At 37.5% G+C, this 27625-nt stretch overlaps 1 protein-coding gene across 7 annotated transcripts in view; it reads right to left on the bottom strand.

Annotated features, from left to right (window-relative positions):
* Positions 1 to 22877, bottom strand: part of tead1b (TEA domain family member 1b) — an 83314-nt gene extending 60437 nt beyond the window's left edge. For 6 of the 7 annotated variants that reach the window (XM_081357163.1, XM_081357165.1, XM_081357167.1 and 3 more), the window contains exons 1-2: positions 22679 to 22877; positions 22161 to 22257 (exon numbers count right to left, since the gene is read on the bottom strand). The gene's annotated coding sequence lies outside the window, so the exon portion shown is untranslated. Of the gene's footprint in view, positions 1 to 22160; positions 22258 to 22394; positions 22534 to 22678 lie in introns of those variants that run through there. The other variant, XM_081357164.1, reaches the window with a different exon arrangement.
* Positions 22878 to 27625: the final 4748 nt, after the last annotated feature.

Raw genomic sequence — 27625 nt, 5'->3', positions numbered from 1 at the left:
CCTGAATGGAGGTTGGTGGTTGGAGTGAGGAGTTCAAAAAGTAAAATGGATTTGTGATGTCAGCTGAAAAAGAAAGTAGTTTTCAGATGAAGAGCAAGTTATTATAAAGTTATAAAAAAAAAGTGTTCAATGATTTACTGATGACAGTGGATGCTGGTGATTCAGCAGTGTTAGTTTTATTAGACCTAACTGCAGCTTTTGATACAATAGATCACACGGTACTGCTTTCGCGGCTAGAAGAGTATGTAGGGATTCAGGGGAAGGCCCTAAATTGGTTTAAGTCATACCTGACTCCTAGAAGCAAGGCAAGATTTGGCTCGTGTACATCGGGATCGACATTACTTATTAGTGGTGTGCCACAAGGCTCTATCCTGGCCCCAATGCTCTTTTCGCTTTATATGCTCCTGTTGGGAGACATTTTCAAGAAGTATGACATCGCATTTCATTGCTATGCAGATGACTTGCAAATATATTTACTGTTAATAAACGGAAATGGTACTCTGATACTTCCAATCTGTTAATGGAGTATCAGGCAGGAAGAACTTTGAGATCATCAACTCAAAATTTGCTGAAAATTCCAAGGACCAAGTTAAGCCAGAAAGGGGATTGTGCATTTGGGGTAGTAGTGCCAAGACTTTGGAATAGCTTACCATTACATGTTAGGGACGCTGACTCTGTACATGTCTTTAAAGTACAACTTAAGACACATTTGTTTGCCATGGCCTATTCATCCTTTTGATGATAATTTTTTATTCTTTTTATTCTATTACTATTGTACTATTTTGTCTTACTACAACATCTTACTGAGATGGTGTAAAGCACATTGGTTAACATGTGTTGTTTTAATAGTGCTATACAAATAAAAGTGACATTGACATCATTACAATATGATAAAGTTCACAAAGACAAACATTTTGTTCTAATGCTCTAATGAGTCATGCACGATCAGGATAGGAACATGCATTAAGAAAGTAAATAAAGTCCATTTTAATATCATGTTGACTTTAGAAGGAGACAGCAACTTCCCAAGTACCAGCCCTGAGCTTTGGCCCCTACTCCAAATCACCCCATAAACTGGGGTCATAAACGGTAAAAATGTAATTTCCTCTTGAAAATATTATATTCTCCACTCAACTTCACATGAACCACTCAATAGGTTCAACATGCAACACCTCCAAGAACTCATGAGCATTCTTGAAGACTCTCCCCTCTTCTCCGTTTATCACTCCACCCCTTCCCCCACCCTTCCGACAGCTTCCTCTCTACGTGCCTTCTTCCATTCAGGCAGCACAAGCTGTTGTGATGTGGACTAGGAGCATATGTTTCTTCTAGAATGTCAGTTCACGAGGGGGGAAGGGAGCAGGCTGTTGGAAAAAAAAGGGGGGAAACGCTCTGGGAGAGTGGAGAGAGCTTTTACTGAATTCCGTGTTTGTGTGCTGAATGCTGACACTGCAGAACAGACTCACAGACTGATGAGAGAGGAAAAAAAGCCTCCCCTTTCTGACCACTAAATGCTTTGGGCCTTCATGCTCCCCCCCACCCCCTCCCCCCCTCCAACAAAACTGAATAATGAACTACACTGGTAATCACTTCCAGCACTGCTGCAAACATAATGTGGTTGTTCAGTGCAGTGCCTCATCTTGGAAGCGCATTCTCCCCCTCTATCAGATATACAAACTGTTTAAAGATGGCCAGTTTGAGGGGAACGCTCAGGAGCTCAGCATAGATAAACATGTTTACTTCAGCTATCCTTGCAGTGCTGGCTTCCATATGCTAACAGAAAGCCTTCTTGAAAAATGGCTGCCATTGGTCCCTTGGCCACGTGTGGCCTACTTGAGAGCGGGAGCTAAGGCCAATGTCTCAACACGTCTGTTTCGCCTGATGGAGTTTGACTTCCCTATAGAAAATACCAGTTTCAAAGTGACATGAACAATCCCACTTTAACAGGTAGATTTAGTTTTGCATTAGCTGAAAAAAAAACGTTTTGAGTGTCTGATTTGAGCTGAAGAAGCACAATCATTGTTGTCCAGTTTTATTACTGCTTTGGAAGACATGTTATTTAAACTGAAATGTGCCCCCAATCAATGTGCTGTAATTGCATGGAAATATCTGCCTTGAGATTTACCTTAAAAGGGACATTGCCATAAAAGTCACTGATTTTCAATAGTTGGTTTCCATTTTTACATGCGGTCTATCCTTTAGTATGCAAGATAAAATGTGTTAGTGCACTAATACAGTAGTAAGCCAAAGTTGTGTGGATTATGTACTTCAGCTAATATTGCCCACAAATCTTGTGCATCTTTTGGCATTTTCTGTAAAAATTGGCGAGGAATGCCGGAGGTCCAATAGCGTTTTTTAAAGGTTTGAACCTAAAAGTTAAGAAAGAATTTTGAAATATGCTAACAAGAAAGCATTAACAGTAAGACTTTGGAATCAAGATGCAATTAGCAACAATTTATTTTAAGGTGGAATAGTTACTACATGTGCTTACTATAGTAATAACAGTAAATTATGCATAATTGCAAGTTACTAACCCTAACCAAATCATAACCCTAACTGTAACACTATAGTTAATTAATATTACTCAGTACTTATTTGAGAAAGTACACTGTAACTAAGTCACAGTATTCCCCCAATTCTCCTAAACACTGTATGAACTTTTACCAGAGAAGTACATACTTTCACTTAACACTACTAATAGAGGTCATTTGAAAATCAGATTTTTTGATAATATTACAAACTCTAAGTAAAGCAGAACCATTTTTCTATTTTAAATGACTTATCATCTTTAGCAAATGAGCATATTTTCAAAAGATTATTTAAGCCTTGCTAGTAAAATGCAATAGCAATTAAAGCTTAATTTGCACAAGATGAATGCAAAGTTTAAACTGCACAAGATGAATGCTCAGAATAACACTAGGCCATGGCAATTTCTAACCACTCACTGCTCTGAGTTTTATCACCAGACCAAATGGATCTACTCTGAATTTACATTTCCACTTACATTAATTGGAGGTTATTCTGCCTTTGATGGTAATGGAAAGTGTAGTAGCTGGTTCTAGATAGGCAGCCGCTTTTAGTGGAGAGAAACAGTCAGTCTGATGCAGCGGATCACAGCCGCTGGACCGGGCTTATATGGTTGGGTTAAATGTTAGCGACTAAACCATGGGTTGCATCGAAGGCCAGTTACTTCTAAATGCAATATTATATAAGCAATGTTTGCTGCTGCAGATCAAACGTGAAATGAACATGCATTTACAGAAACAAGTGTTAAAGAAGAAAAATCAATAGCCTAAAAACAGCCTAATCATGCTACATGCTACAAGTCCCTCGATGATCATTTAGCCTTCGATACGTCAACGTAACTGATTCACCTCTGCCACTATTTCATGCAACATCTCTCATGGGGATCCCAGATCAATGCCGCCTAAAAGATAATGATAATTTCCGCCTTGTTCGAGAGCGCTGCATTATTGGATTACTTCAACATGCACAATAAATGGGAGTGTGATTAAAGCAGGATTTTATCTTTTAGCCTTTTCCCCTGCAATTGATAAAGACGTCATTCATCAGATGTGAGCAAGAAAATCCTTCGAAGAGATGTACAGAATGTGCTGACTCTTTTGCAAAAGTGAACAACATTTAGGAAGACAACTCTAATAGACTTTGTTTTATATCAGGTCATTTTGTAATTGTAAGTGCTCTCAAAAATATTTCACAGCAAACTGTCAGTTCTTACACGTCTTGTCTAAATAGAGACAAACAATAGGTAAAACGTTTGCTAGAGCTTATTAAATTTACATCTGAGAGACACTTGAGAGACACTGAGAGAAAATGAAAATACAAGGACATTTACCTCATGAGGAAATTCTAAATGTTAGCAAAGTAGTTTTTACACCTAAATATTTTCTAGTGCTGTCACAATAATAGAATTTGAGTAGTACCAATACCATTGAAAACAAAGTAAACATGAATATGCGGTTAAAAAAAGTTAAATATTGATATAAAAACAAATATAATTCAAATAAAACAATGCCATGTAGCCTTCAAGTATTTTTCAGGTCAAGTTTTGGCATAGATTTCACGATTATTAGATATACTTCATTAAAAAACAACTTAATTTTGGAATTTGTAATAAAAATTTGATGTGAAGTGTCTTGTTTCTGTATTTCTAACTTTGTGGTTGTGTTATCCAGCCAGGAGCTGTGAGAGGACTTATCAATATTGTTATTTTTATTAATATTAAGGATGTACTGATATTGATATTCTTGTCGATACTGATTAGGTGATGATTAGTGTAATGCTTTGGCCAGTTAAAATTGCAATATCATAAACTGTACTACTTTTGTTTTATTAAAACATTAAAAAATAAATATTCTGTATGCTACAAGGGGAAGTATATAGAGAGACAGAGAGAGATATTATTAAATTTCTCTTTTAAAGTGTATATGATTTATATGATGTATATAACGTATTAATACCTCCGTAAAATGGCGTCTTGACCACTAAGTGCTTTTGATTCACACATGCAGCCATTACGCCAAACGCTTTCTTTCGACGTCCAGAATCTAATGCAAAAGTTTTATAATCTTACCTGATGAAAGGACTAGATGTAACTCACAGAAAGCAGTAAACTACTGCAAAGATTGCAGAATGTCAGACATAGTGAGATTTCCTTATGGTGCAGCAGCTCACAGACACACACAGCCAAAAAGCCTTGACAAATGCATTTTGGCATGAGTGAAAAAGGATGTAGCTGGAAGGCTCTCCATTTTGATTCATTAAAAATTACACTATAATGGAGAAACAAGTCCTGCTCTGTGCTCAAACAATGTGAGCACCTGCAAGTTGTGCGGAGTGCACACTTACACACAGTACTTAAAGGAAAAAACCTTTTTGTTAATTTATCCTTTCCTTTTCCAAATTCTGCTTCTCCCAGCCCACAATGCATTCACTGAAGAAAGTGGATCAGATGCTGAAATATTTCAAATTAAATGTTAACATTATAAAATGTGATGAGATTTAGTCCTTCATCTGAATGCCCACTTTTTTGCATTCATCTTACTGAAGTATGTAAAACCATTCTGTGAATAAACAGATGCATAAAAAGATGTTTTGATTATTATTATTTTACTGGGATGCAGAAGATATTATTGCCTTGAACTGTATCAAGCATGGCCTTGTTGGATTTATGGTAATAAATAACACTGCTTCTGAAATTATCATATTAAATGAAAAAAAAAGAATATTTCACAAACAATTACAAAGAAATGGCAAGTAACACGTTGAATTAAACATGAAGTAGGAAAAGTAATTTCTTGTAAAACATACAATAATCTTTCCTTACAATTTCCAAAAATACTATATTTACAGTGACAATTGCTTCTAGGAAGCGATTCAATAAATATGATTTTTGTCTGTTGTTCAAAACTTGCATGACAAGAATGATCATGATTATGATTACACTGTTATTTTGACCCCCCCCCCCCATTCTTTATATGGCAGCTGCCAATCAAGTTGTAGTTCCCTGTAGTGGCCTGAGGCACTGTTAACCTTCTGCACACATTACAGACGTCCACACTCATTCACTGCTCTACCGCTCTATGCAAACATGTGCGTGTATACGTGAGCACTTTTGTGTTAGTGTGCTCAAGTGTGTCAGCACATTTGTGTTGCATTATAAGTGTGTGGCGCTGATAATACACCAGCACATCTGAGCCAGGATGTGCCCAAACATGCCTCCTTCACAACTCGATGCCATTATATACTCTCTGCCACAACAACTCCAGAGCTTGGGATACGGAAGAGAGAAAACCTTTGAGAGGTGACACAGAGAGCATTGAACATGTCTGTGGGGGCGTTTCATCACTGTCATTAAAGTGAACACATGCCTCCATGGTGCGATTATTCTGATTATTTAAAACCGGGAAAAGCGAGTCACATATGGGAGAACAACGTATAAACCTGCTTAGTACTACTGTGAGTAAATAGAATTAATGTAATATGCTTTTCTGCTGGAGTATTGAACATATTGCATTGTTAGCATATGCTAATTCATATATTGCTTAAATAAGGTCTATCTCAAATAATGTTTACAAATGTGCTCTTTAAGAGGTTACTCTTTTGTGGTGGGAATTTGCATTTCAATAGCATATTTGTGTTTGCACATCTCTTGTTGTAGTGCTGTGCGCTCTGCTCCGAGTCTCATAAGGTAGCACACAGCTATTTTAATCATTTCACAATGTCTAATACCGAAAACACCAATTTGCATGTTCATTAACTTGTCACGATTACATCAAACTCTTCTGGATAATTAACAGATCCTTTCTGTGGAAGAAGTCTAAATATGGTCAAATTCATTAAATGAAGTTGAGAATACTACATGAAAGCATTATAAAATTGCAAGGGGCAATGGATGCGCAGAACTTTGTCTATGGCGAGGTTATGAATTATGAGGATAAGCTTTCTCTGTTAATTCGGTGGGTGCTGATTCCAAGCAGCTCTAGTTTTTCTTCTGGCATGTTTGCTGGGAATTGCAAGGCCCTATTCACTGTAAATCTGCTTTGAAATAATACATATTCTGAAAAGTGTTATACAAATCTATTAAATTGAATTTAGTCATTTAAACAGAAAACATAGCTCAAATAATTAGGTCTTGAAAGAATCTGAGGAGAAACGTATCAAGTCAAATTTTTCTGGTTTGAAAGTGAAAGCATGCCATTGTTTAAACCGCTAAAAATTGCTGAGATACACCCTGGAACCAGACCAATTATACAGGGTTTCCGATTAAGACTGATTAGTCAACTAGTCTAGGCCATTTACACCTGGTATTAAGATGTGTTTTGGTCGATCGGATCACAAGTAGACGAGGGAGATTCACACCTGGTGTTTTAATCCGTCTCTTTTGTCCACTTTTAACCACTTCTGTCCTGATTTCTTCTAGGAGAGGGTCTATGGGCAGGTAAATGAATGTTTTTTTTTTTTCAGATCTAAAGGATGAAATAAGTTCACACAATTGACTTATGAACGTGACCAGAGACGACAGAAAAACATACGGAGAGCATCAGCTTTCGTTTCTGCTCTGAAGCCGCAAGACCAGCCTTTACACTACGAAAGCAATCCGCTGCCTCTGGAAGTGGTCGAAAGTGGACAAGCTCAAACGTTTTAGACCCCGTTTACACCTGTATTTAGCGTCGTCCACTTGTGATCCGATCTTAATAGCAGGTGTAAACAGATTAGTTGACTTTGAAAATAAGCACATTTCTCTTTATCTGAACTTTAAACGCTGGGTTCGGAGGCCGAGGCAACAGCGCAGAACTTTCAGAGGTGCGAGATAAGTGGCTCTCTCCACTAACTTTAGCGAGACCGGCTTCCTACATCTCTGCCTCTGGTCACGAGCCTGTCAAAGCCAAAGTCTAGTGTGCCACAGCCTGTTAGAACACTAATTATCACAGCTTCTAAGAGGCAGGAATGTCACCTGTGGAAACAGTTGCAGCCTTTACAAATAATTGCATGTTCCTATCTGCCCGTCTCCAGCACCATGGAAATGGTCTTATTAGCGAGATAAAGGAGGAAGCAGGCAACAAGTCGATGCCATGGTGAGAGCGGCCCATGGCTGCGACACGCCATGATGGGAGATGACACTTATCGACAGATTACATAAACCACTCAGGTTCTAGCTAAGCAGGAATTTGGCTCCCTAAATGAAGAGAACCAATTTCAGCCATCACACAGGGCCGGGGTAATGAAATAGAAGATGAGAGGTCTGAAATGTAATTTTCTGTGTGGACTCCTTTTGTGCCGTTATCTCTGAAGGTGCAATAATGGTTCAGTCAACGACTTTCGCTGACCCTGTAATGACCCGCAGTAGTTCAGGTCTCTGAGTGAAGAACTATAATTACCATATAATTACTAAATACCGCATATTGTGCATTATTGCTGGGAAATCTGAAGTATTTCAAAGTATGCTTGTTTGGAACAAGCAGCATCAAATTATGCATATTCATAGCAGCAGCGAGACATAACAGAGATTCCACACGCCACATCCGTCCTCCTAACAAATTCATTACCGCTGGAATGTGTGAAACAACTTTAGTACAACACATGAACCTTGAAAGGTAATTTTACTAATTTTTGAGTCGAAATTGAAAAGGACCATTCGATTTTCATTAACATTGTTTGCATAATAACATATTTTCAAAGAAACCAAAGTCTACCGTAATCAAAATCAAATCAAAATGCCAATTATCAGTTTCCTTGTTGCATTTAACTTACTTATCAGTGTTGCGATATCTCTTTCTCTTTCTTTAACTTTTCTTGTTTCCTTTTAAAACATTTTTGAAATTAAACAGGACTATAAACATCATTAAAAATGCTTTTTCCCCAAAGTCTATAAACTCTACAAGAATCTCTGGTTGCGCAGAGAGAAAATCAATTGATCTGTTTTGTACTGGATCTTTCTGCTGGTTTCATGAATAAATCTAAAGTCCTAGAGCGTTGATGAATCAATGACAGAGTCTCTCACGACCAATCTTCTGAAGCAGACAGCAAAGGTCCAGTGGAGTGGACGGCCACTGGCGCTCTCCTGCTGGCAAGACCCAAGCGTTTATTTCATGCCTCTTTAAACCGGCGGGGTGAGATGCGGTGAAACCGTCTGATAGGATCCAACTCAAACCTGAGGCCTGAAGCCTACCGCCTGGTGCTGCAACTACGGGCCGCTTTGGGATCAATTTCTGTTGGGCAGAGAGCTGGATTGATTTACAGGGCCTGTCAAAACAACTTTCTCCACCTGCCTCCAATGCGCCACAATTATGTGCAATGTTTGGCCCATCACACCGATGGCACAAGGAAGGGCAGAGGCAGTAGTCCCATTTCCTGCCTGAGGCTCAAAGTAATATTTTACACAAAAAAGAGAACATTTTGTCATAATTTACTCACCCTCATGCCTCATGTTGTTTTAAAGAATGTTCATTCTGCTCTTTATCATACAAGGAAAGTGAATGACGATCCAAAAAAAACAAATGACACTAAAAAGAAGTCTACACTGCATTCCAAGCTTTACAACAGCTTTGTGCAAGGAATACACATAAATGTAATTTAAAATCCTGTTCATGCAACATGAATATGCACAAGACACAATAAACAAGTGACATGTTCTGATGCACCATATTTGAACAGACAACAATGTAATTATCAAGAATAAACCATGAAAATTCGATTGACAAGCATGAAAATTCATTATGCTAAATATCTATTTGTGTTCCACAAAAGAAAATAATCAGATTTGGAATGAAATGAAGGTATTGCTTTAAATAGTACTAACATAATGTGACCAAAAAAAAAAAAAAAAAAAAACAATAAATAATTCAATTATACCTCCAAACTTCTTTAGGATGCATTGGGTGACCTTTTAAAAAAGCATGTCTATCACAATACGCTTTGAATTCCACCGTCCCAACTTATGAAGGTGCTAAACAACCAAGTGTGGAAATAGTATATATAAAAGCCAGGTAATAAAAGCTGTGAATAAAACCTGCTTATCATAAGAGATTTCCCGGCCAAAGCCGAGGACACGGGCCGAGCGACATGCGGTGAGGCATGAGGAATGAAATGGCAGTGATGAGCAGAGAGGCCATCTGCATTTCACAAGTCCCAGCATGTCAAAGACAGCGTCTGTTTGGAGTGCACCTCCATCTGTCATAAATCACTTCTTCTCAACACAGCACTAATGGCGGAAAGGTCACATGGAATTTTCTGACACGCTGTTTGTTTGTCATCCATCGGCAAAGGGATGCGGCCGTGTTTATTGGTGCCTCATGAGCGGCGGCGACCAGATGAGACCCAGCCATGGGCTCTGCGCTAACATGCTAGGAAACCCCCCCTGTCTGGTCAGGTTAAGCAATGTTATTTCAAAATACTGTTTCAAAAGAGCACAACTTCAAGAAGTTCACAGACAACCAACCCTGACCGTATTACAAAAAAGTTTTTCAAAACCTCTAATATAAGATCAAAGGCCCTATTTACACCTGGTATTAAGATGCGTTTTGGTCGATCGGATCACAAGCAGACGAGGGAGACACATTCCCGTTTACACCTGGTGTTTTAATCCGTCTCTTTTGTCGACTTTTAACCACTTCTGTCCTGATTTCGTCCAGGGGAGGTTCTAAGGCCGGGTAAATGTATGTTTTTTTTTTTCAGATCTTTCAATGTAATGGACGAAATAAGCTCACGCAATTTACATATGAACCCGACCAGAGACAATGGAAAAACATACGGAGATCATCAGATTTAGTTTCTGCTCTGAAGCCGCAAGACCAGCCGAACGCTGTGAGTGTGTGTTAGAAATCAGGAATGGTGAGAGAACATTGTGCTTGGTATGTTTTTTGTCTTAAAACTAAAGTTGGGTCCCCAGCCAAAAAAGTTTGAATCCCGTCTGGCTAGAGCTCTTCCCATAATGTCACGCATTAGATCAGTAGACGGAGAGAAGACGGTCTTTTGTGGCTGTTTGAACACATTTGATCACATGAGCGTTTACACTATGAAAGCGATCCGGTCGAATGTGTTTTCCACGACCTCTGGAAGTGGTCGAAAGTGGACAAGCTCAAAATGTTTTAGACCCCGTTTACACCTGTATTAAGCGTCGTCCGCTTGTGATCCGATCAACCAAAACGCATATTAATATCAGGTGTAAACAGGGCCAAAATGACAATAAAGGGATAGTTCGCCAAAAAATTAAAATTTGCTGTTAATTTACTCACCGTCAGTCCATCCAAGATGTAGGTTATACCTGACCGAGAACACTTACAATTGGTTTTGTTGTTGTAAACTTATGTTGTTAAAAAATATTGTTATTCAACAATATTTTTGAATTCTTGAATTTAGATTTGATCACATGAAGCACAATATCTAGGATAAAATTTTTAGTCATTTCTATAATGTAGATATACGTTTTAAAAATGTATATCATGATGTGTCAAAATACTACATCAAAATCCTTCAGCTGCAAACACTGCAAAATCCCCCCAAAAAAGAGTTCATTCAAGTCAAAAAATTGTTTATTTAATCTGGAAAAAAATTGGTTACAGCAACAAAAGTCACTTTTAATGGGTCCAATCAAATAGAAAAAAAGATCCTTGAAGAAATATTTTTAGGTTACCACTTTTGTTCTACTATACTTGACTGTTTTTAGCTTAAATAATAATCAGTAGAGTTGAAGTGTGTAACTAATTTGCTGTATTGCAAAAACTGATTCTGCTTGCCATTGTTCGAAAAACAGGAAGTCCCGCCCCCACACTCACGCCATTGGCTGAGTTAGTAGAAATTTCGAGCTGCTCAAACAAACTGAGCAATGTTTAGAAAGCACCACTGTTTACACAATTGCCTTACTTATATGTGTCTGCATATTAAAAAAGAGAATACTTGGATATATTGCAGCTATCGCAGACGATTATGCTTAAAGGGATAGTTCACTTTGAAATTAAATTTTGGTATGTTTTAGCTTACCTCAAGGGCATCCAAGATGTAGGTGTCTTTGTTTCCGCAGTAGTTTCAATTTTGATATTTTAGGTCAAATCGTTCTTGTCTGTCAGTCATTTAATGCAGGTCTATGGTCACTGTCTCAAAGAGCATGCACAGAGTCCAAATAAAAACAATTCCCCATCGTCCAAATTTAACAATTCCCCATCGTAAGTACACATTGATGGCCTAAGACATGAAACGAGCGGTTTGTGTGAGAAACGAACAGTATTTATATCGTTTTTACCTCTTGTAACACAGCCACGTCCAAGTGATCTGAGGGCGCACGCGCATCCTAGTGTGTGACGTGTGCGCAGACTGGTGCATAGATATATACACTAGATGTCGCCTTGGCTACGGCAGTTCATTGGAACGAATGTCTTTAATGCGACATCTAGTGTATATATATATCTATGCACCAGTCTGCGCACACGTCACACACCAGGATGCGCGTGCGCCCTCAGATCACTTGGATGTGGCTGTGTTACAAGAGGTAAAAACTATATAAATACTGTTCGTTTTCTCACACAAACCGCTCATTTCGTGTCTTAGGCCATCAATGTGTACTTACGATGGGGAATTGTTTAATTTGGACAAAAAGACACCTGCATCTTGGATGCCCTTGAGGTAAGCTAAAACATACCAAAATTTAATTTCAAAGTGAACTATCCCTTTATATAATTGAGAAAAGCAGAAATCGTGAAAATTTGATTAATCATGCAGCCCTAGAGAATTCTGTCAGCATTTACTCACCCTCATGTAGTTCAAAACCTGTATGAAATAATTTTTTCACAGAACACAAAAGAAGATATGAAGAATGTTGACAGCCAAACAACATTGGAACGCATTGACTTAAGACACAGAGATATTTCTCAAACTATCTAATATTTTAGAAAGAATTTGGGGTGGAGTTAGCTTCACCTTAAAATCAATGGTTGAATGGCATAGTAAATGTTTCCAGCAACTGCAACCTTTATATTAAACAAAAAACCCAACCCCTGGAACGCTTAGTATTTGCATAAGGCATTGGAGAGGTTAAGCGGTGTTTACAAAGCCGAAGGCCGCACTGTAGCAAGATTTCTAACTCATTGAGCAGGTCCACTTTGCATACTAATGTTCAGAGGTATCTTAAAGTCTGTATCTTCCCCCTGTAAATCCAGGCCAGCTCCAAGGCAAAGGGAATCTGCCCGGGCTCCTCCGCTCATGATAACAATGCAGCAGCAATTAATGAAAGGCCTGCAAGGGATTTATTACGTCGGAGAAGAACAGAATACGGTGCCAGAGATCCTGGACGCTCGACATTTGAATACAGGCCACAAATTATACACAGTTTCAGTAAATGAAGTGACTGAGTGTTTTTGTTCCACAGGCGTACATCTTCCTATTGCTAGCAAGGAACAGGGCGCACTAACCACTAGCGTGGCCAGCTCTGGGAAAGGAAGTTATTGAAGCCTGGATTTCCTGCTTTCAGCTGTGGCCAAGAACTTGGAGGTTTATGGCGGTTTCAGGAACTGACTCATCTAATGATTCATGGATCAGAGATTGCTTTTCACATGTGTCTGGTCATGGAAAAACTAGCCTGAATAAGAACATACAACATTTATGTACGCCAAAGACGGCTGAAGGGCACGATATTATTAGATATAAAAGCATAAGTCCTTCAGAATTTTTTTTTTTCAAGATGTTCAGACGCCATTTGTATCAACATTAATTTCTTCCACTGAACTGACTAAGCCCTCCATCTGGTTTGAGTTACAAGGCTTTAACTTTGAAATGTGGTAACTGGTCTCGCTAGTCTTTTCAGGTTTAACAACAAGCAAAAATGCTCTTGAACTGGCAGAAAATTTCTTCTATTACCAATGTTTACTTAAAGAACACTCCAAAATCATGCGACAATTAAACTTCAAACTAAAGTGGTCTGTGTTTTCAAATTGCTCTGGAGCATTTTAGTCCATCACAATCACCACCACAGTTTACAGTCAGAATTTTTTGATGTTTGATTTACATTTTTACCAACAGTTGGGGGTAAACATGAATAGCACTTGCAGAAATGGTCGTCAGGACCACGGTGTGCTCCGTAGCTGGCAGTCATTTTATGGCAGTTGTCCTGAAGCACATTTACTTACATGACGTCAGTGGCTAAGAGCCAGCTTTTCATTTTGGTGGCAATTTACCTCAGCTTCTTTACAGGCTTGTTATTACAACTAAACAGCAGACCACACTCAGTTATTCCCTTGGAGAATCAATTTACCGTGGGTCATGCTTCCAGACAACCGGTTTTGCAAAAGTATGTAAAAATGCTTGTCTCGGTGAGCATTCTAGTAAACACAGGTGCTTATGGCTTATAGGTGCATTCATGCCATGTCTTAATTACCGCATGTTGTAATTAGTGGTCGACCGATGTTATTGTTTTTTTTATATAAAGCCGATATTATTTAAAAATATATATGTGACCCTGGACCACAAAACCTGTCACATGGGTCAATTTTTTTAATTGAGATTTATACATCATATGAAAGCTGAATAAATACACTTTCCATTGATGTATTGTTTGTTAGCATAGGAACATATTTGGTCGAGATACAACTATTTGAAAATCTGGAATCTGAGGGAATAAAAAAAAAACGAAACATTGAGAAAATCGCCTTTAAAGTTGTCCATTTATGTTCGTTATTATGCTGCATTCACTCACAAAAATAAATGTTTTATATCTTTAAGGTAGGAAATTTACAAAATATCTTCATGGAACATGATCTTTACTTAATATCCTAATGATTTTTGGCATAAAAGAAAAAAACGATAATTTTGACCCATACAATGTATTGTTGGCTATTGCCACAAATATACCCGTGCGACTTATGACTGGTTTTGTGATCCAGGGTCACATATATAACATATATAATTTATATTTATTTTAATCAATATTTAATAAATTATAAATTAATATAAAATAAATCAAATAAATCTTTAAAATAAACATGCTTATACTTTAGATGACAACTTCTTGAATCTGCAATCCTACAACAGTATTTTTCACAAATAAAGTAATTGTTTAAAAATACATGATTATGTGAATAAAATGAAGTAAACCCTGTGACAGGGCACTCGGTAATCTGGTAATTTTGTGTACACTGGTAATCATATATTTTTTCAAATAAAGACAAGGTAACACAAATTTGTACATACAGCACACAGTGAAAATGATATGAATATGACACAGTGGGCAACTGGATATAGTGCAGCATGTTTTACAATTAAGGATTTAAAGTATGTTGATTGCATCTCCAGTGAAGCTGAACTCTCCTGTCCGCATTCACTTCGTACGGACCGACCGTCACACACAGTAACACGTTCATGCAGGCTACAAATGCACACTTCACAAGATCTCACATTTCTTTTGGGATTTAAATGTTAAATCTCACAGCTGAAATTAAATGTTTATTAGATATTCAGAGATTTGTTTCAATGATATAGATGCGTATTTGCTGAATATTGACGGTGAATGAGAAAGTATCATAGCCTATTAGTTTGCCTTTCAGTTACTAATAATTTCAAAGCAAACGCTTTACTTTTTCGCATACCGTTTACTTTCTTTGTCTAACAGTTCAGTCAAATAACGTATTAGATATGACTGTTAAACAGAGACCATAAACAATCAGGCGCTGGCATTCTCAGCTCCATCAAAATAAGCTCTGCTTCTAACATATCAGCCAATCAGAAAAACATATTGACCAATGCCAATATTTTAAAAATGCCAAATATCGGCCTTGGCGATATATCAGTCGACCACTAGTTGTAATTACGTGATTTCAACTTGTAAAAAGTGTTCACGTCCTCGTAGAGCTCGTAATTACATCTTGTAAGATGGGAATTGTCTGAGAGCTCCTACTTGTACCACATGACTGCTGTACCACCTGATCACTGCAGATTCATTTAGGCATTGCTAGTGGTAATTCCCAGCCCGAGGACGTGAACAGCTCCGAATATAACATCACATGGTGTCATCTCGAGACTACGGTAATTACGACATGGCATGAATGCAGCATATCATTATATTGGATCCTTAAAGGGATACTTCACCTCTGGGAAGATGAATGTGTATTTAAAATAGGTCATTTAAGTAGAATAAATGTGGAGAAATTTTTGAATTTGGAGCTTTCTAGGCTGAGAAAAGCCAGAAAATGTATTTTTGGCTTATGTGGATGAAAGACAACAACTCCCAGAATGCACCTGCTTCGCTGCCTTAGGAGGCCACGCCTACCGGTTAGAGAGCACAGTTGAAAACAACAAGGCTAGCCTAAGTAAGTGATGAGTTTGCCAGGGATTTAGAGACCCAAAATGTCCGGGATTCGGCTTTTGCGTTCTACAGTCACCATTCATCATGTTTACTGTGGCGAGCAGGACGAGGCTGACGGCCGCGGGAGAACGGCGCGAGGCCGGTGGCTTCATTACTGAGACGCGCCGGGTCTCGCATCTCTCACGGAGGAGCGGGAATTTTCTTAGCAATGTTAAAACGCACATCAACCGATCACTTGTTTAGCGTTCATGTAAACACTACAGTCAGATTCACCGATCGGAATTAATTCAGTTAGATTGAAACGAGAGGTGTGCATGTAAACAATGAATGGCGACCGCAGAACGCAAAAGCCGAATCCCGGACATTTTTAACAGTCTCGCCCGCCGGACAAGTCCGGGAAAAGGAAGATGGTAACCCCTACTTACTCAGCTTTCTCCTATTATTCAGCTTTCTCCACAGAACAAGAGCATGCTAGCTTAGCTTCCAAAGAAAGACTGCTGATACTGTGTACATTCTGTGAGTGAGATCCCACCCTGTATGGGCGGGTTGAAAACATGCGGAACAACGCCATCTACTGGCTGTAGTCTTTAGCCTCTGGACAGAAAATCCTCCGATGACGCAAAATGACGATTTTTGCGTCATCGGAGGATTTTTTCCAGACAAAAAATACATAAATCTCTCCTCTCAGGGGGATATGAGGGGGGAAAGCATGGTAATTCGAAAATACTACAGGTTTTCTACTAATACAAAGCTTAATGCTAAATCCTGAAGTAACCCTTTAAAGTGACAGCAGCCTAATATACCCTCTGTTGTCTGTGTCATTAATGTTAATCAAACAACAAAATACAAAAAGTAAATCCTTTTTGTCACTTTAAAGTTGTTATATGATGCTATTTTCAAAGATCATTATTTTGTGTATGTTATCATGCTTTAATGTTAAAAAAAAAATACATTACATTGTATGTACAGTGTGCTCCTCCTCATGAGAAGCACAGTGTGCTCAGATTGGTTTATGGTTAGCCCCCCACCCAGTGCATTGTGATTGGCCGAACACCTCAAGCATGTGTCGAAAACGTAACGCCCCTTACCATAACCGGCGAGCTTCAGCTTCCAAAGCAATTATATAAAAACTATTAATAATGTTGTCAGCTTTACCACATCAGTTCGAGCCCGAGTCGGATCCTGAAAATGCAGATGACCAAGCCGATCGATCGGAACAAACTTTGCAAACGCGACTTCAGCAGAATATTTCACAGTGGGAGGTTGTAAGCTCTGCTTGAGCGGCCAGTGTGAAACAGAGCACGTAGTGCGTCTATGTTTGTCATCTTTTCACCACAAGTTATAAGCCGAGAAATAGAAATAGCCTTTGTGCACAGTTTAAGAAATATGCATAGTAATATAATAAAGTTTATTAATGTGTTACATTATTAGGGCTATTAATATTTAACATATATAAAAAAAGATTTTTGTTTGGTTTTGAATTGGTATTGAGACAATTTAAGCATTATTGGCATCAGTTTCTCAAATTGTGGTGTTTGGTATTGTGGAATTTGGTATATAAGTTATTTTAGTGCGTTGGTTTTTAACTTCACACTACTCACGGATAGTAGACACGACTTCCGACAAAAATGAAGTGTTAAATCTGATGGGAAAGAAAACCAAACAGGGCAAAGGCAGTTGATTTTACATTGTTTAACAATGAATAACAACCAAAGCTTAATTCAGCAATGAAACATTAAAAACAGATTGACAGTAATGTTGCATCACCTAAATTCGTTTAGTTTGAAAAACATGCATTTAGTGAACAAAGAACCATACTTGATGGACGCTCATATGTAAAAGGTGTCATTGTAGCAGCCGCGGTTTTGATGCACATGGCAACTGTAAAAGAGTCAAACTTCAGTCAATTTGATGTTAATAACCAACTTTCAATATGACACACTTCCTTTTTTTCTCCATTCAACGTATGCGATTCATTTTCTTCAAAACACTGCATTGTGTTACAAACAAAAGCAGAGGATCCATCCGAAGACCATAAAATCAATCAGGAAAGAGTGACCAATACTTGGGTTTGTATAAAACAGCATCTGATTTGTTCAGCTCTTTATTTACAACAGCTGTTTGGATTAGTGAGAAGAGACAAGAATATTGCTGCCAAACATATCCATCCTTTTATTCACGAAATATAACACAGAATTCCTTTTTAACATGCGCCTGCTATTATGCCAATCATTAAACGCAGGACCTTCCCTTCCAAGGACCTCACGAATGTATAATATTTTCCATGGCTTTGATTTTTTTTACCCCTCCCGTGATAATCTTGATTCCTGTATGACCACAGATAGATTCTAATAGGAAATGATGCCTATGAAGAGTAAAACACACAGGACGTGGCTGTTTGTGTTGGTCTGTCTCCCAGCAGAGTTTAGTAGTTCACATTACCCCTGACCACAGAGCACAGCAAAGTGAGTTAGCTGCTTCTAGAAGTGGCAAAGGCACTTTTGTGCGGTTCATTCATATCTGTTTTCAGCCTTGTTGAGGTAAACCCTCTTTCATATGCGTCGCCATTATAAACCTATTTGTTCCACGCTGCCCACCGACTGAACATAAATCACATGCAGTCAATAAAAACATCAACATGTAAGAGAACATACGCCTAGAGACGCTAGAATCGCGTGTTTTCAGTGTGCCAGGTGTTGATTCAAGAATAACTGCTAATTTGGACATGATTCAAAACAACTCTTGAAATGATTCACTAGAATGATACGATGTTTCCAACGGGGGGTAAAAAAAAGAAGAAGATCGACAGCAGTAGACCATATGCTCATGGAAGATTTTGATTTACACAAATTGAAAATCAACAGTTTGCTGTAGTACTACTGAAAATATTTCAATTATCTGCTTTCCATTAGAGTCGCTCGTACACAAAATTCACAACTGTTAATCCCACACGGGAACATAATAAAATACAAACCGAGGAAATGCTATTGTTTGGCGTGCAGGATGTCAGTCAGACTGAATATACTCTGTCTTCAGCTCAACTTTTTGATCTTTCATCCTTTTAAAAGAAACAACTTGGAACAAACATGTCAATGCTGGCCAACAGAAAGTTAGCAACTCAAATATGAAGCGATTTAAAATGCCATTGATAAGCTGAGTGAAGAGATATCTTATCTGAAACATACATGGGCCATATGGTGCCTCGACCGCTGCCGCCTGTTGCTGGCATAACAATAGCCCGACCTGGACAGCGGATGACGGGCACAGTGTTAGCCTGGACTCCCTGAGCGGGAAACGCGAGAGCAAACGTTCATATTTGCATTTTTTTTTTTTTTTCTTACAGGTGCAGAAAGGGTCTAAACCAGATGTCTGCTTGAGCGCAAAACTGTTTGCCTTCTACAATTCAACAGCCTCACACACACACACTCCTCCCCGGCTCAGCAACAGGAAAAACAATAGCTTCTCTCTGTACGCTCCCATTCCCCCACAATCCTCCATTCCCAGAGGTAACCCAATCCACTATGTCTGAGCAATGCACCTATTCTCTTCTCATTTCACAACTGAAAGAATGTTTTCTTCCTGAGCCACGCCGGAGAGCACACCGAAACAGAAAGTATTGAAATTAATGTTTTTCCCTCCTGATTCAAATTCATTATTTATGGACAGTGATATGCGATTTTCCTTAACAGAGATTGTAGCTTGAAAGGGCAATGCGGTACTTTTGCAAAGCTAAACGCGGTTTCAAAGACATTCTCATTCAATAAAAAAAACCTCATTTAGAGTTTTTGTCAGCCGTGTTCTGATCAATAAATAACTATTTAAAGCTTCATTATGTGTAATACATAGGCTACTCAATGTGCAATGTATATATACGAGAGGCTGTACGCAATAAAAAGATCAACGGCAGCGCTGGTTTGCCTGAATTCATCTATCAGTGGTGCTTAAAATGACAATCTGTTCCTCATTCATAAATTATAATAATACAGTAACAGCACATACCTTACAATGAAACCTACACTCCAGCAACCCGGTTAACACAAATTTGCAATATACTAACAAACAGCCAACTAAAGTAAAGGTTAAGTTTGAAACTTTAGTCACTGCATCATAAAATTATTCCCACTCTTATTTTATGGTTTATGCTTTCCTTTTTTATATCCCAATGGATATGGCTAACTTTGATAAGGTTCTTCTGTTTTCTAACCACATCTGATCAAGAGTCAGATGCTCAACATCAACTGATGGGTTCAGTGTGAGACAATGTTTCATTCTCTGACTTGAAAATGTCAAGCAAGCGTGTTCAACAGGTCTATGCGCGCACTGCATAACACTGAGCAAAAAAGCAGTCATTCCTTCCTATGCCTATTTTACACAACAAGCAGATTTGCTTCTCATCACTGTCATACTGTATGTCAGGGGCGTATATCAGAGAGAAGTCAATCTGTTTACTGTAGTACATGATAATGGCTCAGTTAGAGGACACAAACAACACATTGTGTCGCTCGGACCCTTCTTTATAAAAGAGGCCAATGTGAAATATAAGACAATAATTAACTGCAAGAAAAGAGGTCTTTTCCCAAAACGCACAATAGGGAACTTGTTTTCCTGTAAAGAATTAAAGTCCAGAACAGGGCAAGGGTCCGCAGTTTGAAACATTTTGCATTAAAAAGAAAAAGTGAAACTGCTGCTTTGTGTTCTCATAGTACACTGTAATTCACAGTAATAATCAATATGTTTCCATCAATTCATAATCATTTCTGTCATTTCTACTCTCGTAAGTATGTGAACTCAAATTTCATCATATATGACATTCAAGTGGCCAAAATAGTAAAATAACATGCAGACTGTCTTTGGCATCACTGATCCTACTTATTTAAGGCAACAATTTTAGTAGGTTGATAGTGTGATCTGACTCTTAATGACTTTGAATTAAGTAGCCTACTATAGTCAGCTTGATTCAGTCATACATACATTAATATTATTGAAAAAATTTTTTAGTGTAAAAAGGTCACAATTTATTTTAAGGGGATGTTGATACATTGTAATTACTCAAATAAGTACTGAATACGATTAATTATCTACATGTACTACATCTACATGTTAACTATAGAGTTATACTTTATTCTAAAGTGTCTTTGTTACACTGTAATTATACATTTTTGTAATTACTATAGGGTTAGGATTAGGGTTTGGTTTAGGGTTAGTTTCATGTAATTATGCATAATTTACCGTTATTACTGTGGTAAGTACATGTAGCAAATGTAAAAAGGACACTGTAAAATAAAGTGCTACCGGGTTTAGTTTAGTGTTAGTTACTTGTAATTATAATTTACTGTTTTTCCTAGTGAGTACATGTCACCTTAAAATAAAGTGTTACCAAATTCGGTTACACTTTAGGTGTAAAGTGTGGGTTTCAAGGTGTCTTTGTTACACTGTAATTTTACATATTTAAGTACTGAGTAACATTAACAACTATAGGGTTAGAGTTTGGTTTGGTTTAGTTGCATGTAATTATGCATCATTTATAGTTATATTACTATAGTGACTGCATGTAACATATGTATGACACTGTAAAATAAAGTGTTACCCAGAATTAATATTGAAAAGTGAAACTCACAGCTCGTTTTATCTTTGGGTTTAAGCAGCGGAAGGTGCGATGCATATGTGATTTCATAACTAATGAATTCACAAATGGAGAGTGAAATACGTCAAAGAGCAATAATGCCATGGAGTAGTTAGTGTGGAGTTGGTAAAGCTAGTCATTGATGAATTGCTAGGCTAAGCTATGCTGTTACTATCGTCATAGTTTCGTTGCTTGTTGTGATGAAACAGCGTTTCTGAATAAGATACTTTGAAACACACACACACACACACACACACACTGTAACTGACACACTATATTTTAACCGGCATTATCGTTTAAAAAGTCGAAATACAACACGCTGAAGCACGACATTAGTCCATAAGAAACAGGGCGGGCATTCCCAACAAAGGAAATGACAGAGGAATAGCAGCCAGATTCTCAGTAGGAACATTAAAAACAGTGTCAACTACCGCTAGAATTGTATAGCAGATTTGGACAAACTTTTAAACTGCACAACAGAGAACTAAAGTTTCTCAAGAGTAACTCTGTCAAGTAAAGTGCGAGTACACAGGGTTGTTGTTGTTAATGTTGTTGTTGTTGTTTTTAAAATAAAAGACACAGATATTAAAATAAACTTAAGGATATGATGTATTTTCCTGTGCGTGTTAAACAACGAAACAACCATTGTAATGATGCACTAAGATGCCAAGAGTTCACGCACAGTAAGTCAAATACATAAAGAGGAGAAAAGTCAAATGTACTTACGGCTGAGATCTGAACAGAAGTTGGAGAATAAACGCCAAAGATGCGCGAGCAACAAGTCTCTCCTCGATATATTTGTGCACCGCTCCGAAATAGCCAACTATGGAGGAGAAAACAGCAACATTTGGATCCGTCATCTTGTCCAAAAATTCTTTTCATGCAATAATCAATGTCCAAAAAAAAAACGTTCCCCCAAAACGACGCGTATTGTTTCTGGTGTAAATGTGCAGGACTTACTGCAGAGCGCGAGCGCGCAAGGTCAGCTTCTTTAGCAAAAAAATGTGAAAAATGTCAAAGATTTTCGTGCTATGTCAGACTGAGTCAGTGGACAAAGTGAAAGCAGCACCCTGTTGCTGCAGCGTCGCACTAAAATCCCATTGAAAAGATACTTTGAGCCCGACCCCTCTTGTTACATGCCTATCAATAGTCATAATCACGCAACACAGTTTGTATTTGCTCGTCTGCTTTAACTTAATCCATACAATATTAAGCCATTAAGGGCTAATTACCTTAAAACTTACCTTAACGTCCGCTTTCTTTATTTATATCAACATTTAAGTTCGGCCCCTTTGTTTTTGTTCTAGTGTGGGTTTGTATAGTTTTTTTTTTTTTTTTATGCAAACTGTGTTTAAAGTTATTCTTGTGTTTTTTGGGGGGCCGGCCGGGAATGTGAACGTGAATCTCCGCCGCACCGATAGAGATGCGAAGAATGCTCGGAATGAGAGCAGGAATGAAATGAACGCGAGCGTCGAGTTTGCAAAAGGGCGGAGCGTCACTGGCGTCATCCCGCAGCTTCTCCCACATCCATGGGGATGACCTCACAGGACACGTCCGAGAAATCCTCCAATGGGAGACAGCGCTGGCTTGTTTATACTTTCTAGCCCACTTGTTTGCAACGTATCGATTCAGATCAATGTAATTATAGTTCTTTCGAGGTTTTAATTGTTTACTGTATATCCCTGTAGAACTATTTGCCATAAAAAAATTAATGTTTCCAAACATTAATGTAGCCTACCGATCAAAAGTTTGAAAACATTAATGTTTTTTTTATGTTTTTGAAAGTAGTCTCTTTACCAAAGTTGCATTTATTTGATCAAAAATACAGAAAAATCAGTAATACTGTGAAATATTATTAAAATTTAAATTGACTGGCTTCTGTTGTAATGTATTTTAAAATGTAATTTATTTATGTGATGCAAAGCTGAATTTTCAGCATCATTACTCCAGTCTTCAGTGTCACATGATCCTTTCTTATTATTATCAATGTTGAAAACAGTTTTAGCTGCTTAATCTCATGATACACTGCCTTTCAAAAGTTTATTTGGCAAATGCACATTATTGATCCAAAAAGACAGTAAAGACATATATGAAATTAATAAATATTACAAAAAGTGTTATATTTATAATAAATGATGTTCTTCATCAAAGAATCCTGAGAAAAATCACAGTTACCACTAAAAATATGAATCAGCAAATATATATATAGCAGCATATAGACTGATTTCTGAAGATCATGTGATACTGAGTAATAATGCTGAAAATTCACACAGATATAAATTACATTTTAAAATATATAACAAAAGAAATCGGTTAATTTAAGTTGTAATAATATTTCACTTTTTGTACTGTAGTTTTGATCAAATAAATGTAGCCTTGGTGAGCTTAAGAGACTTTCAAATACAATAAAAAACCTTAATGTTAATGAACTGTATATTTACCAAAGTGCTTGGAATATCATAAAGAGTCTCAATGCATCTTGCATTATATTAAAGAAGATCACTTTTTTATTTAATTTATAATGGGTTTCAGAATAACCGTACCACTGTATTTTGTTGGAAACAATGATTACCATGGTATGTTTGGAGTGATATATGTCCATTAAAGGGCATAATGTTTTAGTCAGCAATTGCATTACAGTGAGTGCACTATACTAAACATTATTCATGTCATTTAACATTAGTCATACTAATTATTATTACACATCAAAATGTATTGTTCATATTAGTAGGCTATATGATACAAAAATTTTGACACCAGTCAAAAGATGTTTTAATGTTTTTGAAAGAAGTCTCTTAATCTCGCCAAGGCTGCACTTATTTGATCAAAAGAAAAAATGTAATATTATTACAATTTAAAAGAAACATTTTCTGTTTCAATATATTGTTAAATTTAAGCAGAATTTTCAGCATCATTACTCCAGTCGTCAGTGTCACATGATCCTTCAGAAATCATTCTGATACGCTGATTTGCTGCTCGATTGTTATCAGATATTATGCTCGGTTATTAATATTGTCAATGCTGACAGTTTTTGCTGCTTAATGTGGAAAATGCATGATTTTTTTTTTTTTCAGGATTCCTGAATAGAAACTTTAAATGAACAGCATTCATTTGAAATATCTTTTATATATATATATATATATATATATATATATATATATATATATATATATATATATATATATATATATATATATATATATATATATATATATATATATATATATATATATATATAAATTGAATGTGTCCTTGCTGAATACAAGCATTAATTTATTTCCTTTTCTTTAATAAAAAATCTTACTTATCCTAAACTTCTGAATGGTAGTGCATCATGGTTTCCACATAAATATGAAGCAACACAATTGTTGTCAACATTGATAATAATAAGAAGTGCTTCTTGAGCAGCAATGAATGAATTATATAGGATAATGTTACACTGGAGTTCTAATTTACAATAAAGGTTCTTTTATTTCACAATATTACTGTATTTTTAATTAAATAAATGCAGGCATGGTGATGAGCATAGGAAACTCCATTAAAATCCATTCAAAAATCTTGATTGTTCAAGATTATTTAGAATTGGGGGACCAAATGAATTTAAGCATCACGCTGCACATGTGCATTAGTAGGCTTCTCTTTGACCACGGTAAAAGTACAGCATTAAATGCAACATATATAATAGCCTCATTGAAGCCCATAAAGTTGAATCACTAGTGAATAATGACTTTTGCTTTAGTGCTACCCTCTCCCCTGCTATATCTGTAAAATCTGCATCACGTCTGCTTTCCAAGGCTTTCTTATCTTATCAGCCGCTTCTCATCTTCGCGAATGGTGTCTGTTCCTTCAGTACCAAACTATTAAGCATCAAAAGGGAAAAGGCTTATCTATGCAAATCCAGCTCGCCCTGGAGGAGCCAGTCTGCCCCTTCCAGCTCCAACACCTGAGTGCAGTGATTCATTCACCGTCATGGGTCATCTGCCAGAAGGGTTTCACAAGCTCCTTGTTAAACATTAGCTCTGTGTATCCAGGAAGCCTCGGCGAAGGATCCCGGCATAATAGAGGACTGTAAATGGCTTCATAGCCTTACATCAGAGCCTGTTTTCATTGCCTTATCTAAGAGCTGAGCTGCCCTAACAGATTGGATTGGTGGAAAGCGGCCATATGAAAATCCCTCCGTGTCTGTGAACCCAGGTGGAAATGTCTTCCGTGAAGAACAATGCCAAAGCAAACGGTTGCCGCTGAACACAGAGGGCGTACTGTAAATCTCTGAGCCGCTGTGCCGGCGCTCTTAGCTAGCGACATTAAAGGCCACGTTCGGCCCTTTGAGGAACAAGTACATCAGTCACTAATGCATTTACAGATTTTTGGCAACACAAAATCCAAGTAAATCAATGCCGGCATTGGCTAAAGTAGCTTTAAATCGCCTCGCCGTAGCACGGGACGTGGATCCGTCCACGGCGTCGACAATTTAAGAAACGCACACACACACACAGCCTAAATGTATGGATGAGATGACATTTTTCATGATGGCATGGTTGAGGTGCACGCAGATAAAATGATAAAGTGGCTCATTTAAGAAACCAATAAGCTCTCCAGCTTCATGCAGCATTCTGCACTCTGATTCAATCAATTTCATACAAGGTACAATTGAGCAATATTCTCGCAATCCCTACGAATGCCCGAGGCTGATCATTCAACCGCACTTTGATGTATTACAAACAATATGAGAACTTACACAATTTGGCGGAGCCTTGGCCCAGTTATGAAACTGCGTTATGCAAATGATGACTCACTGTAGCATCTTGAGTTTGTAAACTTACACCCGAATGACATTCGTTATGAAAAGACACGATTGCGCAGTAACTCAGCCAAAGAAGATGAACGATATCTAATTCTGCCGTCCGATGTTTTGGTGGTGACCCGCATCAAGACACAAAAGAGGGAGCTGCGGACAAATCAGAGGCCTAAAACACGCTCTCAGGTGTCTACCTCACACACACACACACACACACACACACACACACACACACACAGCCCTCTCCATATGCTCAAACAGAGCTCACCTGAATTAACACTGGGTGTGGCTACAGAACAAAGCGCCTGATGCACAGCGGAAACCTGAGAGCTTCTGTTGGGAAAGAAGAGGGAAATGACCTGCTAAAAATTCAATGATTCAACCCTGTGTTTTCATTTTAATGGATATAATTGTTCAAATAAAGCACTATGGAATAGCTCCCCGGTTTATTTTGGATGCATTTCGGGTGAAAAAAAAGATTTTTAGTTTCTGAAGAAACGTGCTTTCCTGCATAACTATATTGCTAGGGTGTCGCTGTATGCCGTTTCTAAGGTGATCTGTGTGTTTCTTGTTTTGCTCTCGGTGGTCGCTTAGTCTCTACACTGAAAAAAGTATACTTTGTTTGGACCAAAAATATTCCATCGGTTTTTTATTTCTTATTTTTATGTTTTGGTCCAAACTATATAGGGACCATATACAATCTCGTCCGATACGTGTTCATTTTTAATGTTATTGTTATCGGCCTAATAAGAAAATTTGGCTGATAAATTAAAGGCAATAAATAATGGATTATTTCCTTCAGCTGAGACACTTCATATGCGCACTGTTCGCCATGATAGTTTAAAATTGCTTGAAATATGACTGAAATCACTTCAAAAAAGAAAAATACAGTTCAGTGCAACATTTGCAGTGCAAATCTGCCATAGGCTGCATGAAATTATAATGAGAACATTATATCTGTGTTTGGGAAATGGTGAGACTTTTGTTTTTGTAATCAGGCTCTCAAAAATTATATAACAATTCGGATTTAGATATCGGTTATCGGCTTTCAAATATGAAGAATTATCGGTTATCGGTATCGGCCAAAATTTTCATATCGGTGCATCCCTACCATATACCATACTTAATCAATATATTTTCTTTAGACATAAGTAAAAATCGAACTTAATGTAGGTCAACTTAATTTCACCACGAACTAAATTGGATATAAAATAAATACAGAAGTCACTCACTTAAGATAAAACTGAAAATATTTGTGTAAGTCAATGTTTAATTTAGTTGACTTACTATAAAATAAAGACAACTTTGAATGACCTTAATATTTATTGTGATGTGTTTTTAAAATATTTACTAAAAAACAATGAATAAAATCAACAGTCAGTAAAGTCAGTAA

Source organism: Scardinius erythrophthalmus (assembly GCF_964197995.2).
Source record: "Scardinius erythrophthalmus genome assembly, chromosome: 2".
Taxonomy (NCBI): Eukaryota; Metazoa; Chordata; class Actinopteri; order Cypriniformes; family Leuciscidae; genus Scardinius; species Scardinius erythrophthalmus.
This window is presented reverse-complemented; position numbering and strand designations above follow the sequence as displayed.